At 34.8% G+C, this 16,420-nt stretch overlaps 1 long non-coding RNA gene across 1 annotated transcript; it reads left to right on the top strand.

Annotated features, from left to right (window-relative positions):
* The first annotated feature begins 14,635 nt into the window (after positions 1 to 14,635).
* Positions 14,636 to 16,275, top strand: LOC147924632 (uncharacterized). The gene is made up of 2 exons (XR_015585819.1): positions 14,636 to 14,804; positions 16,053 to 16,275. It is a non-coding gene; the product is annotated as an uncharacterized LOC147924632 (long non-coding RNA).
* The last annotated feature ends 145 nt before the right edge of the window (positions 16,276 to 16,420 follow it).

Raw genomic sequence — 16,420 nt, 5'->3', positions numbered from 1 at the left:
GTCGAAAACCTCTTAAATCTATCTTGTTTCTCCTCTCGAATATCTCATCTTATCCTCTCAAATCGCTCAAATCTCTCCTCTTCTCCTCTCAAATCTCTCCTATTTATCAACTCTCTCTAATGGCTGGTACCAGAAAGCCGAATAGGGGTTGCGGAGGCAGATCCGCTGGAGGTGTTAGTATTTACAATGGTGCGACTACAGGGGAACCCAGTTATGGCGCAGGTAATCGGGCCTCCAATGGTGTGACTTCACGCGGAGGTTGAAGTGGTGTCCGAAGGTTGTCTCACTCCTCGAATCCATCAGGCTCTCAGTCCGTGACTAATTCAAATAGAATTATGCCTTCCCAGTTTTCGCCGAGGACACAACCATCGCCTCCTGCTTCTCAACCACCGCCTCCTACTTCTCAACCATTTCGGGTTGCTTCTCAACCACCACGGGTTGCTTCTCAACCACTGCTTCTTGCTCCTCAACCACCGCCTCCAGTTCCTCCACTCATACCAAAACAACCAGACCAAAATATAGAAGAGGATTACGACAAAGAAAACCCTAATCCCAATCCTGCCGAAGAAGAAAACCAAAATTACCAAGATTTGTTAGAAGTTATGCTAGCTCTTTCAGGCCGAGAACATCTGCCAGTTCTGTCTGTCGAACCCATCCCCGGTGTTGATACTTGATGTCACTATATTTTACCATATTTAAGGCCTTGTTTAGTTCATGTTTTGCATCATATAGAAGTGATTCCTTAGGTTTTATAGCCAAATATTTCCAAATATGCACTTAGGATGTTTAGAAGCATGCATTGCATACATTTGTGCATTTGGAGTATTATTAGGTGTTATGGAGCTCTAAAAGGGTAAGGAATGACTTGGTGTTATTTCTGGAGCTAAACAAGATGATTGGAAGTATCAGGAAGGGAAAAGAAGGCACTCGACCATACCACTCGAGCAGGCACACGGTCGAGTATGTTGTCGGATTCATAACAAGCTCCTGCTCAAGATCATGAGATGAGGAATATGCTTCAGCAACTCCTACAAAGTCAAGCTAATGAAGCTATGGAAACAAGTAAGAAGCTCACAGAGATGAATAACAAGGTGGACTGCACATACAGTGACCTTAATATCAAGATTGAAGCTTTGACTTGCAGCATGCTTCTCCTGGAGAGCAAGAGTGAATTTTCTTCTTCTAGACAACTCAATGGGACATCAATTGACAATCTAAAGGGGTTTGACACTGCCCAAGCTATCTCTCTCAAAGAACTACCTTCAAAGCTCATCGAGGACAGTGACAACCGAGATGGGGAGGATTTTCTCCAACCAAAGGTGCAGAATGAGAAGACAACTGAGTTTGAGACACCACTCGACCATACACTCGACCAAGACTCTATGGTAATTTCTCTTTGCTCTTAGTGTTAGGTTGAGAATGATTGTTACATCCGCTTAGTGGTAGGCTGAGATTGATTAAGTTTAGTTGATTAAGTTTTTGGTTGTGTTTGATTGTTTGGTTGAGACTAATACTCTTTGTTTGATTGAGTTTTTTTTACTTTGTTTGCTTAGTTGTATTTAAGTTACATCCGCTTAGAGGTAGGTTGAGATTGATTGTTTTGTTGATTAAGTTTTTGGTTGTGTTTGATTGTTTGGTTAAGACTGATTGTGTTTGATTGTTTTGTTGAGACTAATACTCTGTTTTTATTTGATTAAGTTTAGTGAAGGACTGCTTTGTTTGATTAAGTTTTCTTTACTTTGTTTGTTTAGTTGTCTTTAAGTTACATCCGCTTAGTGTTACAATGTTTTTATAGAGACTAATACTCTGTTTTTGTTTTGTGACAGGTTTAACAGACACAAAAGAAAAATTTCTCGGGTCATTGCTGGAATATTTAGAAGGAAATTTGATGGTCTTTACTAAAGCTGGAAGGTTACTCCTACACCCATTCAAGTGAGATATTTCAGGGCATTTGCGGTAATGTCTTATAGCTTTCAAAGTTTTATTATCTCTCATAACTGACTTAGTATCATTACTAACTTAACTCAATTATAATATGTAGCGGAAGTTCTATTGAGATTTTTGGATTACTGAGCTTGTTAGAGGGGTTCGTAAAAATAGCCAAGAAACGAATGAAAGGCATTGTTAATCTAGCTAAAAGCAGTGGTAAACAACCTATTTGGATTCGTGGAGAACTGTGCGCTGAGATGTGTGCTCATTGGAACGAACCTGATGTAATGGAGAGGAGCTCAAATGCTTCATAGTCCAGAAAATCCGATCGTGGTGGTCTTGGAGTCCACAAACACCTTGCCGGTCAGAAATCATATGTGCAAATTCATCAAGAAATGGTAATTTAACATTGCTTCCATGATTTTAACACCCTAATCACCTTGCTTCCATGATTTTAACACCCTAACCACCTTGCTTCCATGATTTTAATATTTTACAATTTTTTTGTAGGAGGAAGAATTGGGCCGTCTGGTATCATTTAGCGAAGTGTTCATGAAGACACATACTCGAGTTGACAAATCGTTTGTTGATCAAAAAGCTAAACAAGTAGCTGAGACTTATAGAGGAAAGACTGTGTGAACTGGACGATGATGGTCCATAAAATTCAGTGAATTCTTCTGAACGTTCAACTCATCATACTCTCAGCATTGATGAAAAGAATGAAATCTTTCTTAAGGTATGAGTATTTTGCTTTCTTAATCCACATTTTGGTTTTCTTAATCCGCATGGTTTCTTTATTTGCTGAGCATTTTGGTTTCTTAATACTTGTTTCTAACCTTGACTAACGAAATGGTTTTGTTTTTCTTTGTTTTAGTGTACTCAAACATATGAGAAGGGAAACCTTTTTGGTCTAGATGCTGAGAATGCCCAATGTGATAAGGAGCATCAAGAATCTCAAATGAAGACCGATGACCTTCTCATCGACATGAAAGAGAAAGATACAGGATTTGAGACTTTATAGCTTCCTTGCGACCAACTGTACCAGCAACAACACCAGCAACCGCACCTGAAGACTCCACACCCGAAGACATAGTACCACCAGCCACCGTGTTAGGTACTCACCAGACACCGCGTTAGACACAACACCAGCCACCACATCCCCTTTCTTCACTTACTCCAAGTTCTAAACATTGTCTTTTCTAAAAAATATGAATTGCTATGTTTGATTTTATTACTTGTTTTGCTTTAGGATGATCTTTTTGGTTAATACAATCATTATGCTAATCTTTTTGTTTAATGAATGATTATGATATCTTTCTTAATGATTTGGTTTTCAATTTTAATTTACTATGATTCATACCAAATTTGATTAAAACATGTTTATTATATGCCAAAATGTCACCAAATTGTGACCAAATTTATTTCTATGAAACTATCAGGTTAGTGGCAAAATGGTTCATAATATATGAGGACTACTTTGCGACGACAAGGAGTCTTAAAATGGTCACACAATTTAATCACTAACTTGCGACTGACTTGAAACTATGTTTACGACCGCATGTTCCTAACATAAAGAGTATGTAAAGAGTCACTTATTGGCGACTATACAACGGCGTCATAATTCAGTCGTAAATTTGTGACCATCTTGAGACGCCTAAATTTTGCGACCATTTTTTAGCGACCATTTGAAATAGTTGCTTAGTAGTCGCAACGTAGGTGTTTGCGACTATTTAGCGACTATTATTGGAGTCGCTAAACGCAGGTTTTCTTGTAGTGATGTCAGCAACTCAGGCGTCTGTGATCTGATGCATGCAGCTTCCTGATTGGCACAATACTCTGTTCGGCACAACGACTTGTTCCTCACAGCGAGTTGTTCCAGAATCTGCATTTTCAATTTTGGCTAGGGTTCTCTTCTCTTTCTCTAACACAAGATATTTTCACAGCGATATCATTTGATATCTTGTGTTAGATATTTTCACAGCGATATTTTCACGTCATTTCTCTAACACATCGTTGTTCCTCACAGCGATGTCAAATGATACGTTGGCACTACAAATTTTGCAAACTGCCGTAACAGATCAAATCTTCTCTCGGATTGCGGCAGCAACAACATCAAAAGAGGCATGGGATGCATAGAAGGCAGAGTACCAAGGATCTCCTCAAGTTCGTTTGATCAAACTGAAAACGTTGCGTAGGGAGTATGAAAATCTGAAGATGTATGATAACGAAGATATCAAGACTTTCAATGATAAGTTATTTTTTTTTGGAAAATCAATTAACTTATCATGGTGAAAAGAAAACCGACATTCAACTTGTCCAAAAGATACTCATCTCTCTCCCAGCCAAGTTCGATAGCATTGTTAGTGTTTTGGAGCAAACTAGCGATTTGACTTCAACAACAATGACAGAGCTAATTGGTATTCTGAAAGCTCACGAAGCAAGGTTTTCAGCAAGAGAGGAAAGCACATATGAGGGAGCACTCTATGTTCGCTCAAAAGGAAGAGAATCTGTTTTCAAACGTTTCAACACCAAATGCCATGTCAATCATGACAAGAAGTGGTGTGGTATTCACAAGAGCAACAACCACACAGAGGAAGAGAGTCGAAACAAACCGAAGAAAGATGATCATGGCAAAAATCAGAAAAGTAACATCAAGTGTTACAAGTGTGGCAAGATGGGCCACTACTCCAATGAATGTCGCTCAAAGAACAAAGAAAGAGCACATGTAAGCTTCGAAAAGACTTAACTGAAGATAATATGCTGTTTAGTGCAAGTGAGGAATCAACAACAACATTAGGAGCAGATGTTTGGTTGGTCGACAGTGGCTGCACAAACCATATGACGAAAGAAGAAAGATACTTCTCAAATATCAACAGAAGTATCAAAGTGCCGATTAGAGTAGGAAATGGAGATATAGTCATGACAGCTGGTAAAGGATATATTACCGTCATGACAGGGCATGGTCAGCGGCGGATCCAGGGAGAAAAGTAATAAGGGGCACAAAATTATATTTATCTAAAATGTTTTTTTCAGCAATAAAAAGACATAGAAAAGTACAAAAAATTGAGTACTGCATGTTGTTAGGTTCGAACCAGTGACCTTCCTCTTAGTATGGGCACTTTTTCCAAATAGAAGAAGAAGCCACGACGGCAAATGCACAAATGGAGGAAACATGGCACAAGAGACTTGGCCATGTAAGCAGCAAGCATTTGCAACAAATGCAAGACAAGGACTTGGTAAAGGGATTACCAAGTTTTAAAGTCAAGAAGGAAGTGTGTGAGGCATGCAATCTTGGGAATCAGTCATGCAAAAGCTTTCCAAAAGAATCTCAAACAAAAACAAAAGAAAAGCTTGAGATTGTGCATACTGATGTATGTGGGCCGATGCAGCACCATTCACTTGACGTAAGTCGTTACTTGTTATTGTTTCTGAATGATTATACTCACATGTCTGGGTATACTTCCTAAAACAAAAGTCGGAGATGTTCTCAATATTTAAGAAATTCAAAGTGATGGTGGAGAAACAATCAGATTGTACCGTCAAGACGTTAAGATCTGATGGAGGTGGTGAATTCACTTCACAAGAATTCAACCAATTTTGTGAAGAAGAAGGAATCAATAGGCAAGTGACTTTTCCTTACTCACCACAACAAAAAGGGGCAGCAGGACGGAAGAATAGATCTTTGATGGAGATGGCAAGAACAATGCTTGTGGAGCAAGGATTACCGCTCAAGTTATGGGCAGAAGCGGTATATACTTCAGCTCATCTACAAAACCATCTACCATCAAAAGCAATCGAAGACGACATGACGCCAATGGAGAAGTGGTGTGGACACAAGCCAAACGTGTCACACTTGAAGATGTTTGGAAGCATATGTTATGTGCATATTCGAGATCAGAAAAGGAGAAAACTAGACGCTAAGGCAAAGCGTGAGATTCTTGTTGGCTATAGCAATCAATCTAAAGGCTATAGAATCCTCATCTTGGAGAATGAAAAAATTGAAGTGTCGTGAGATGTGGAGTTTGAAGAGAATAAGAAGTGGAGTTGGGATAGACAAGAGGAAGTCAATAAGATCATTATCTTACCCATCAACGACATACAAGAGTGAAGAGATCAACAAGGAGAAACCTCCAGTCATGTTCTGTCTCAAATCAATGATCATGCAAACAATGAAGAAAGAGAAACTGCCAGCCCTGTTTTGTCTCCAACCGATGATCATGTGATCGATGAAGAAGGAGACAGCTCAGAATCACCAAAGAGATACAGATCTGTGAAGGAACTCATGAAAAATACACAAAAGGTGGTTCTCAAAGAAGCAGCTCACGTCATAGAAGTTTGTCTTCTTGCTCATGAAGAACCACAAACTTATGATGAAGCTTGTGATGATGAAGAGTGGAGAAAGGCCATGAGTGAGGAGATATAAATGATCGAGAAAAACAGAACATGGAAACTAGTAGAAAAGCCAGAGAAGAAGAATGTGATAATTTATAAGATTAACACGGATGCAAGTGAAAATAACATCAAGCACAAAGCAAGGCTAGTTGCAAGAGGTTTTTCTCAAAAATATGGAATCGATTATGTTGAGACATTTGCCCCTGTCTCAAGATATGATACAATAAGAGCCTTACTTGCGTATGCGGCTCAAATGGAGTGGAGATTGTATCAAATGGATGTGAAGTCTGCGTTTCTAAGCGGAGAACTTGAAGAAGAAGTTTATGTCACACAACCACCTGAGTTTGTGATAGAAGGCAAAGAAGAAAAGGTGTTAAAGCTCTACAAAGCTTTATATGGTCTTAAACAAGCCCCAAGAGCATGGTATGGGAGAATAGATTCTTACTTCATTTAAAATGGTTTTGAAAGAAGTATGAATGATGTGGCTTTGTACATTAAGAAGAAAGAAGAATATGTGTTGATCGTTAGCTTATACATCGATGATCTCATCATCACCGAAAACAATGTTCAACTCATCAACACATTCAAGGAGAACATGAAGAGCGAATTTGACATGATTGATCTTGGTTTGTTGAACTACTTCCTTGGGATGGAAGTGAACCAAGATGATCGTGGCATATTTCTTTCACAAGAAAAATATGCAAACAAACTTATTGATAAGTTTGGGATGAAGGAGAGCAAGAGTGTAAGCACTCCACTTGCACCACAAGGAAAAAGAAAAGGAGGAGAAGGTGAAGACAAAGAATTTGGAGATCCACCAAAGTATCAAAGCATTGTTGGAGGACTTTTGTACTTGTGTGCATCAAGACCTGATGTGATGTATGCAAGCTCCTATCTCTCAAGATATATGTCATCACCACATATGAAGCACTATCAATAAGCAAAAAGGGTACTAAGATATGTCAAAGGAACGACAAGCTTTGGAGTATTCTTTACAAGTACAAAGGTACCAAGGTTAATAGCTTACTCGGACAGTGATTGGGGTGGTTGTCCTGAAGACAAGAAAAGCACCACAGGCTATGTTTTCAGTCTTGGATCAGCTATGTTTTGTTGGCAGTCATGTAAGCAGCAACAGTGGCTCAATCAACGGTGGAAACAGAGTACATCGCAGTATGTGCAGCAAAAAATCAAGCCATATGGTTACAAAGACTACTGGAAGACTTCGGTTTAAAGCTTGAAGATGGGACTCCCATTTTCTGTGACAACAAGTCTGCAATAGCAATTTGAAGGAATCTGGTGCATCATCGAAGAACAAAACACATAGAGATCAAGTACCATTTCGTGAGAGAAGCTGAGCACAAAGGACTCATTCAACTTGAGTATTGCAAAGGAGAAGATTAACTTGCGGATATACTTACCAAGGCTTTAAGTGTTACAAGGTTTGAGGAGCTTAGAAGAAAGCTTGGAGTGAAGCCGAGATATGATTAAGGGGGAGTGTTGAAGCATAATCAAATCTCGCATCACAACACATTTACATAACATCACACATGTACATAACACAACACAGTTACATAACACAACACATTTATATAAGTTAGTTATTTGATCAAGGGACACAAGTTATTCGGTTTTACAGTTGTGTCTTTAGATCAAAAAGTTGTGTCTCGTCAGTTATCACAACACACTGGTTCGGTTCATATAAGTATAGATCGAGTCTTTGTAACACAACACAATCGCGTCTGTAATACATTCAAATTTCAGATCAATAAAAGTATCTCTTTCTCACTCTATTTTTTCAATTATCGTAAACACAAACACAAAACATCATCATCAGATATGAACTTGAGATATGGATTACAGCTAAGCTTGACGTCGAAATAGTGTTGCGGAGCAAGTTCTTGAGAATAAATACGGCGCCAATTATGCAGGATAGTTTCGTCATTGACGAGGAGAAGAAAGTCACCTTGGGGTTTAAGCACAACCCCAAAACATTTAACATCATTGGAGAGGCTGGATACTTTAGAGTATTTGATCTTGGAGAACATGCCGAACCAAACTGTTGGCCATATGTGTGCTCTTATGTTCCAAGTTCGGTCCAAATCAAGGAACCTGCACAAGGCAATAGCAAGAGACGTCAAAGCGAATTAAAAACACGTCAATTTGATCAAAACATGTTGAGACTTGCCGCTTTTGAGAAGGAAGTACTTGATATCTAGAGGAGATAGATGAGCCTAATTTATTATGTTACAAGACAGAATAACAAACGAGTCTATATATTTCATTTCTCAATTTAGAAAGCCTAATTTAGTGTAATATAAGTTTGTCTTATCTAATTTTTTGCTGCGCTTTCTCTGAGACAGGTAAGTTGTAAATCACGCAAAGCTAAACGACCCAATATTTTCAGTAATCTGATGTTTCCATTATATGTTCTCCTTCTCCATGTGTGTCGTACTGCCGTTGTTGTGACTAGCCTTTAGTGGATTACTCAATCGTTGTGTGAGGAGTGTGGTTCCGTAAGGAATCTTCAGAAGTCGCGTAAGATCGGGAAGGTTTCATTAACGATGGAGGATCATAGATTCGTAGTTGGCAGTTGGCACCACCGTATGCAGTGGTGGAGATTGAACAGATCGGTGAAAGGAAACCTAGTGGATCTGTTATGTCAATGGAGAAGTTTTGATGTGTGAGAGATTTGTTGGTTGAGATCGTGAATGAACATACGTTGGATCCTCTCCGTCCTGAATGAACATACGTTGTCCATTGTATGACACTCATGGCGTCTTTGGCTACTTTGTGTGGACTGTTACTGCGCTTTGCATTGTGCTTTTCATGGTCACCCTGTTGGATTAAGCTTGAAATAGCTTAAGGCACTAAATATACATATTTGTGTTTTTAGGAGTCATCTAAATAAGTTGTCTTTCCTATTTCAATTAGGAAATTTATGTTAAGAGTTTTTATATTTAAGGATATGTAAGGGTGTTTGCATAACCTAGAGATCTTGGGAGCTTTAGTTTTTGAGTTATTTTTCTAAAGCAATAAAAGAGAGTTATTCTTATTCTTGATTCAAAGATCTTAATTCAATATTTAGTATCAGAGCGAGAGTTAGAGTTCGTAATCAAAGGCGTGAAGAAGAAGTTTTTGACGAACTTGCGTCACAAAGCTCCCTTGAAGCGAAGTTAGGCGAGAGGAGTTATCGGTTGAAGTCTAAACCATGAGCGAGATAATTCCAGCAACAACCTCAGCAGGAAACTGGTTCTTCATCCATCAATTGTAGAAAGTGACTAGCTAAACAATTTCTAAATTCTCCAACTTTTTTGAACAGTTGCTTTTAATTTTCAGCTACATGGAGTTAGACCCTACGAAGGTTGCGAGCGAAGGAATTGAAATGTTCAGAAGGGGGAATCGTAATCTCATAATTGTAGACACCAATAGCCGCCACAAACACTATCCCCTATATATTAAAAGAGAAACATTTTGGTGAAAAAACTGATGTGTCAGCATTATAGAGCTCAATACACCATTTAGCAAAGTCACCTCAAATTTTCTAATTAATTACATATTTGTGCCATTGTATTTATTGGCAAAAAATAAAAATAAAACCCATAAACGAAAACCCACAAAATAAAACCCCTACATAAATGAAAACCCATAAAATAAAACCTATATGATTTTCCTATATCATCATCATTTCCACCAGCTCACCATAAATCGCATTCACAAGTTACAAACACTCTACTTTTAATTTAATCATGGCTTCTTTCAATAAGGTATCTCCTATATATTAAAAGAGAAGCATTTTTTAAGAAAAACCTATGTATTATAATATAAAAAAAATTATAACATGAGATGTAAAAAATATATATTTAAATCATATTTTCAAAAATATAAATGATATTATTTTTTATTGTTTAAAATTTTTTGACCCAAAAAAAATTGAAATTAATCTTGAATAATAGATATTGGAAAATCTTTAAAAAATAATTTGACTGCATCTTAAATTTATTTTAAACTATAAAATATTTAAACTTATGCAAATCTTAATTTTCAGTTTTCCATATAGAAAATTTCTGATTTATAAAACTAAGGTATATTAAAGATTCCTTAATTTCAAAATTAACACATTAAAAATATAAAATCTTATATATATTTTAATATTATTTCTTAAAGATTTTGAGAGACCGGTTTTTATAGATAAAAAATATTATATCCCTTATGGAGTATGACTACCGGGACGGGTTTGACCCGCTTAAGAGGTCATTCGTTTCGAGAAGTTTTAATCTTTTTGATGGTTTTTATCCGTTTCATAATTTACAAGTTTTATACAATTCTGATTAATCACTAATTCTGTAAATCTTAGTTTTATGCTGAAACCTTTATTATTTCAAAAATCATAAACTGAATGAAACCAAACTAATAAAAGTTTGAACTGTAAATGATTTAAAAAATAATTATATCTATAAATGTAACTCTATGTGTACATAATATATTACAAACTTTATAGTAAACATAGTTTTTGAAATCAATCACGCACGTATGTGCGGGTCCGTACCTAGTACTCAGTGCCGGCTCAGCTAGGAGGGCGGGCAGTGCGACCGCCCCGGATACATAGATTAAAGGGGCATATACGTATAAGAAAAGGGGCACAAAAAAAAAATTTGTAAGTTAAAAGAGCACAAAAGAAAATCTTTGTAAGCTAGAAAGGGGCACAAGAAAAAATTTGTAAACTAAAAGATACACAAAAAAAAACTTTATAAGCTAAAAAGGGGCACACAAAAAAATTTGTAAGTTAAAAGAGACACACAAAAAAAAATTGTAAGCTAGAAAAAGGCATAAAATAAAATTTATAAGCTAGAAAAGAGCACAAAAAAGAAATTATATGAACCAAAAAGACCTAAAAAAAATCAGTAAGTTTTTCTATAGGTTAAGAGGTATTTTTTTTAGTTTGTCCAGAAGCATATAATATGTTTAAGCCGGCACTGCTAGTACTTCATTGTTTGAAGAAATGAGCCAAATTGCCAAAACAATGGTTGTGTTTTTTTTTTTTTATGCTTGGTAGTTTCTTAGATTTTTGTTTTTGTTTGTTTGGTAAGGTGTGCTAAACAAAACATGTGGGCCTTTTTCCATCTTAACAGAAACCAGACCTTGTTATATTGGTCATTGATAGTCGTATTGGTCAAGCTGCATCTGTTCAAGCTCAAGCATTCAAGCAAAGTTTTCAGGCTGGAGCTGTCATTCTCACTCATTTAATAGGCAACACAAAGGCCTGTGGTGCTCTCAGCTCGTTAGTTTTCCAATAATGAGCTTCAGACCTTATTTTACATTTTTCTAAATTTTTATAACAAAAAAAAATCTTGTCACAGATTTGAATCTGACAACTAGATGTTAATTGTTCTTTTTTTTTCCCTCATGCATGTTGTCAAGTGTCACAGCGGCGAGGTGTCCCATTTTCTTAACCGAAACAGGAGAGAAGGAGATGTTTAAAGTATTTAATGTTAAACAATTCGTTGCGCGTCTCTCATGGAAAAAACTTCCCCGGAAGCCCACGAAGCTCGAGGTGACGTGTTCGATGGATAATCTGCAGCGTCTGATGAGGAACGGCCTCATGGGTCTTTTTTTAGTTTTATTTTTTTGGTTTTTGATTCCAACTGAAAGAGAAGATTAGAATTAGTAACCCAACAGTTTTCTCTATAGTCCATTTAGTTTTAGGTTAGCTCATGCATGTTGGTTTTATTGGGTCTGAGTTGGTTTAATTACACTTTTCGATATGGTATTTTTACGAATGAAAAAATAGGAAGAAATAGAATTAACTAGAATAACATCTATTTTTTAACTTCCAAAAATATTTTTTAAAAAGACCTGGTTAAAAAACAACTTATTACGAAATTAGCATTACAAATTTTAGTCTAGTTTGGAAAAAGTTGTACATAATTTACAAAAACCTTTGCATATATATGCCCATTTGTCGTCGACAAAAGACAAAATTTTCGTAGATATTATTTCCCTAGTTACGGTAATCTTTTGATTTATTATTGAATCGTTTAGTTGTTTTGTAGATCTTTATGACAAATTTAAGCTGCATATTTATTCTTGTTATGTCATCGATTTATGTCCATCGTTAAGTCGTATTTCCATTTTAAATAAAATGTTGTTTTACATAATTTATTTTATATATTTGTATCAGGTTAAAATGATCTAAAAACAAAATAGCATATTTACAAAATGACTTAGAAAATAGTGATGCAAATAATTTGCTTCGGTTTATTTCAAACCAATGTTAACATCCAAAATATTTACATTGATTACGATAGAGTGTAACCTTATTATCTTTTTCTTGAAATATTTTTTTTCACTCAAAAGTTTATGTAGTACACATAGTGTGACTTTTGTATTTTTTTTAGAGTATGTATTTACTAAATAAATTGTCTTTCATGTTTCATTATAAAAATTAGAAATGGTAAATTGTTTAGAAAACATAGAACTCTTCTCTATACAAAAGAAAAATAAAAATAAACAAAAACAATCTACGCAATTCCAATGAGTGTGACCAAATAAATGTTGAAAATAAAAGAAATATAAATTGACATATATAAGTAATAGAAAATAGAAATTAAAATAAACAATTTAAAAATACTACAACATTATTAAATTAAAAATATTAGAAAATAAGAAACAGATATTGATATTAAATATTCTTACCTAAAAAACCATTTCAAATAATATTTTAAATCATCTTGTATTTCAAATTAGGAAAAGAAATTGAAGTATATAATGTAAAAATTTAATTAAATCATGACACATGTGACAATATATTACACATGTCATAATCTCAAATCAGGTTTCTTAATTTTTTTTGACATATATCGTAATTTCAGATTGATAATTGACAAATGCTATCATCACTTGAACGTCGAATTTTGACACTGGTCAACATCTTAAATCGAAATCTTGACACATGTTATAATTATGTTAACGACTAATATTTTAATCTAATTTTATCTTATTAATTAATTTCTTAAGTTAATTAAGGATTTTTCTTACACATGTCAAAATCTTATCGAAATATTTACCACTTGTCATGATTATATTCATGACTAACTTTAAAACCAAATTAAACATTTATATTTGATGTAAATAATAAATTTTATTTTGTATTATAACATAATAATTAAAAACCTATTTTTAGAATGTATTGTTAATATCATCTTCCTAAAGTAATTTCTGAATATCGTTCATTTCGATATTAAGTTACATGTTTATCATATTGTACTAATCAAGCTATTAAAAGAATTTCAAATAATCATAAAAAGTGCGTACAGACTAAAAAGAAGAACAAATTAATAATTGGATTTGCAAAATTTAGTATGTAAACTAACCTACAATTGACAAATTTGGTATATGTACATACCATGTACTATTAATGTATTAATATATTTGTATAACTAGTAATGAAATATATGAAGTTAGGTTACAAACTCTTATATCGGTTCTAAAAAAAGAACAACATCAAGTTGATCCATCAAGATAAGTCTCGTCTTACATAAATCGCTTGTAGTTAGTTTAGAATCACCATTGTAGGTTTTGGTTGGGATTTTAAGTTTTAAATCGTATTTAGGGATTCTGAAATTTGCGACGGATAAATGGTTCCAATGTCTATGAAGATTTTGAAACTGAAGAACATTTAGAGCAACCGATTATGAGATTCACTTGAGAGATTATATATAAGTAATTTATTTTTTTAACTTTTTCAGTTGCATGGATTACATAGTTTTTTACTCTTTTTTTTAACCTGTTTAGTTCAAATGGTAAAAATATTTTCAACTTATTCAATTTATTGACTGATGTTACAATTTTCTAAACAATAAAATCAAAAAAAAAAATCAAAACGAGGATGGTAGAAAATGGCTATTTTCCCAAATATGTTGCCATAAGAATTTTGGGAGATTGCACAGTCGTGGTTTCGGTCAACGACAAGAGTATTTTCGACTTTGCAGAGGGTGAAGTCAATGGATAGTTTCACCCGCTGAAACGCAGCGTATTGCACCACGATGGATAGTTTCATCGTGGTGCTGTTCGTTTCTTCATTGGGATGAATCATCTAAGTGAAGATGAAAAATGATGTTTGTTTATGGCAAATTAACAGATCAGTTAGATGAATCAGTTGAATGATTTTTTAAAAACTCATCCAAAAAAAGTTATAAAAAACTAGCTGAGTCTCATTGGTGCAGTTAGATGGAGCTGATTCAGCCAAAATTTAAAATTGTCAAAAATACCCTGAAGAAAATCAAAGAATTACATCAACCCAAAAATATCTTATTTACTTATTTCTTCTTCTTCTCCTCTCTCCTTCCACACGAAGCTCTTCTCCTTCGACGAAGCTCTCAAGAGCTGAGCTTCAACGAAGCTTCAACAAAGCTTTGTTCTCTCAGAATCTCAGAATCTCTTCATCGTTTTATTGTCTCTCTCGTTCATCATCGCTTCATGTTTTGGTAAGTTCTCAATAACAGCTCTGAGACTCTAACAGCTCCGATCATCTCATATTTTGGTGTTTGATCGAACTCTGTGTAACATTTGTTGTTTGCTATACTTAATTTTTGATTCTGCATCTGCTTCCTTCGATTTTAGCTGGTGGGTTTGTCCAAATTTGTTTTGTTCTCTCTTTGAGTTGAGAATTATGATTTGGGTGATACTGCTTTAGAGTTTGAAATGAGTTCATGTTTGAATGATTATTATTAGAAGTGTTTTAGGTCCAGAGCTTGTATTTGTTGATGCAAACCACATGTTTGATGAGTCTAGAGCTTGTAGTTTTTGATGCAAACCACATGTTTGATGAAATGTCTCAATGAACTTGGCTTGATCTTGTGAATGTTTTTAGACATGGGTTTGTGTTTATTTACATCCCTCTGTGACAATTTTGTTCTATGCTATACTTTATTTTTGATTCTGCATCGATTCCTTTGATTTCAGCTGGTGGGTTTGAATAATTAGAAGTATTTGTACTGCTATTACTAGTTTCATTGTGTATTTGCACTGCATCGATTCCTTTATGTAGTGAATACATCAGTGAGTTAAGTCTCATTGTGTAATCTTCAGGGTGTTGGTTGGTTGCTTATTTAGAAGGTTTGTTTGATGTTCGTGTTTGCAAATAGGATTTGGGATTGTCACTTAGCTTAAAGATTTACAAACTTGATTGATGTGTTGTCTTATCCTATGGTTTTGCAGTGTATTGTTGTTAGAGGAGAAAGGGTATAAAGTCAAGTGAAACAGGTTGATTATTTGGTTTTGGTTTTCTTTGGTTACAGAACTCGGATTTTGGGTCTGAAACATGTTCTGAAAACTTGAGAGCAAGATCTTTCTATTGATATAAAGATAGTCTTCTGGGTCCATTTGGTTTGATAGGAAATTGCTTCCAAAGTTGACTGTTCGCAGGGTTGTGTCATTCGGATTATGTGTTGGGAATTTAGTCATAACTTTAAAACCGTGAGTCAAAATCAATATCTGTTTTTTTCTGTGGCTTTGTATGTCTGTTGTGAATCTTTCCATCAAGTTTCATAAATTTCTAGGTTGTTTTGGCACTCTGTTTGTCGTCTGCATCAAGACAGACGAATTTAGTAGCTCTATGGCTTTATTGTCTCTGTTCAGGATTAAGAACAGTCCTACTATGGTTTTCATTTTTGATTTTGGTTCTGATTTTTGCAGTCTCCTAGTAACTCTGAATTTGTTTATTGGTTTTGCAGGAAAAATTTGGGAGTTTGATGATTACATAGATTCTTTCCCATTCCAAGCCAAAAGTGATTCATCTGCTTCAATCCTAAGTCTTTTGGTCGTATTCACAAGTTTTTATTGTAAAAACTTATAAAAAATTGTTATAAATAATTTACAAATAATTTACATTGGCATAACATGTTTTATATCTTATAAAAAAAATTGTTATAAATAATTTATATTGGGATTTCTAGAGTTTTTGTTTGGTTTTGAATGAAAATTTATGTATTTATATTTTAGATCAATATTTAAAATTAATATGGTTAAGATTAAGAGGAAAAAATTGTTAGATCAAAACATGGATATTTTTGTCATTATTCTAATCAAATCCATTTAGATG

The sequence above is a fragment of the Camelina sativa genome, chromosome 17 (assembly GCF_030686135.1).
Source record: "Camelina sativa cultivar CO46 ecotype springtype chromosome 17, ASM3068613v1".
In the NCBI taxonomy this organism is placed as follows: Eukaryota; Viridiplantae; Streptophyta; class Magnoliopsida; order Brassicales; family Brassicaceae; genus Camelina; species Camelina sativa.
This window is presented reverse-complemented; position numbering and strand designations above follow the sequence as displayed.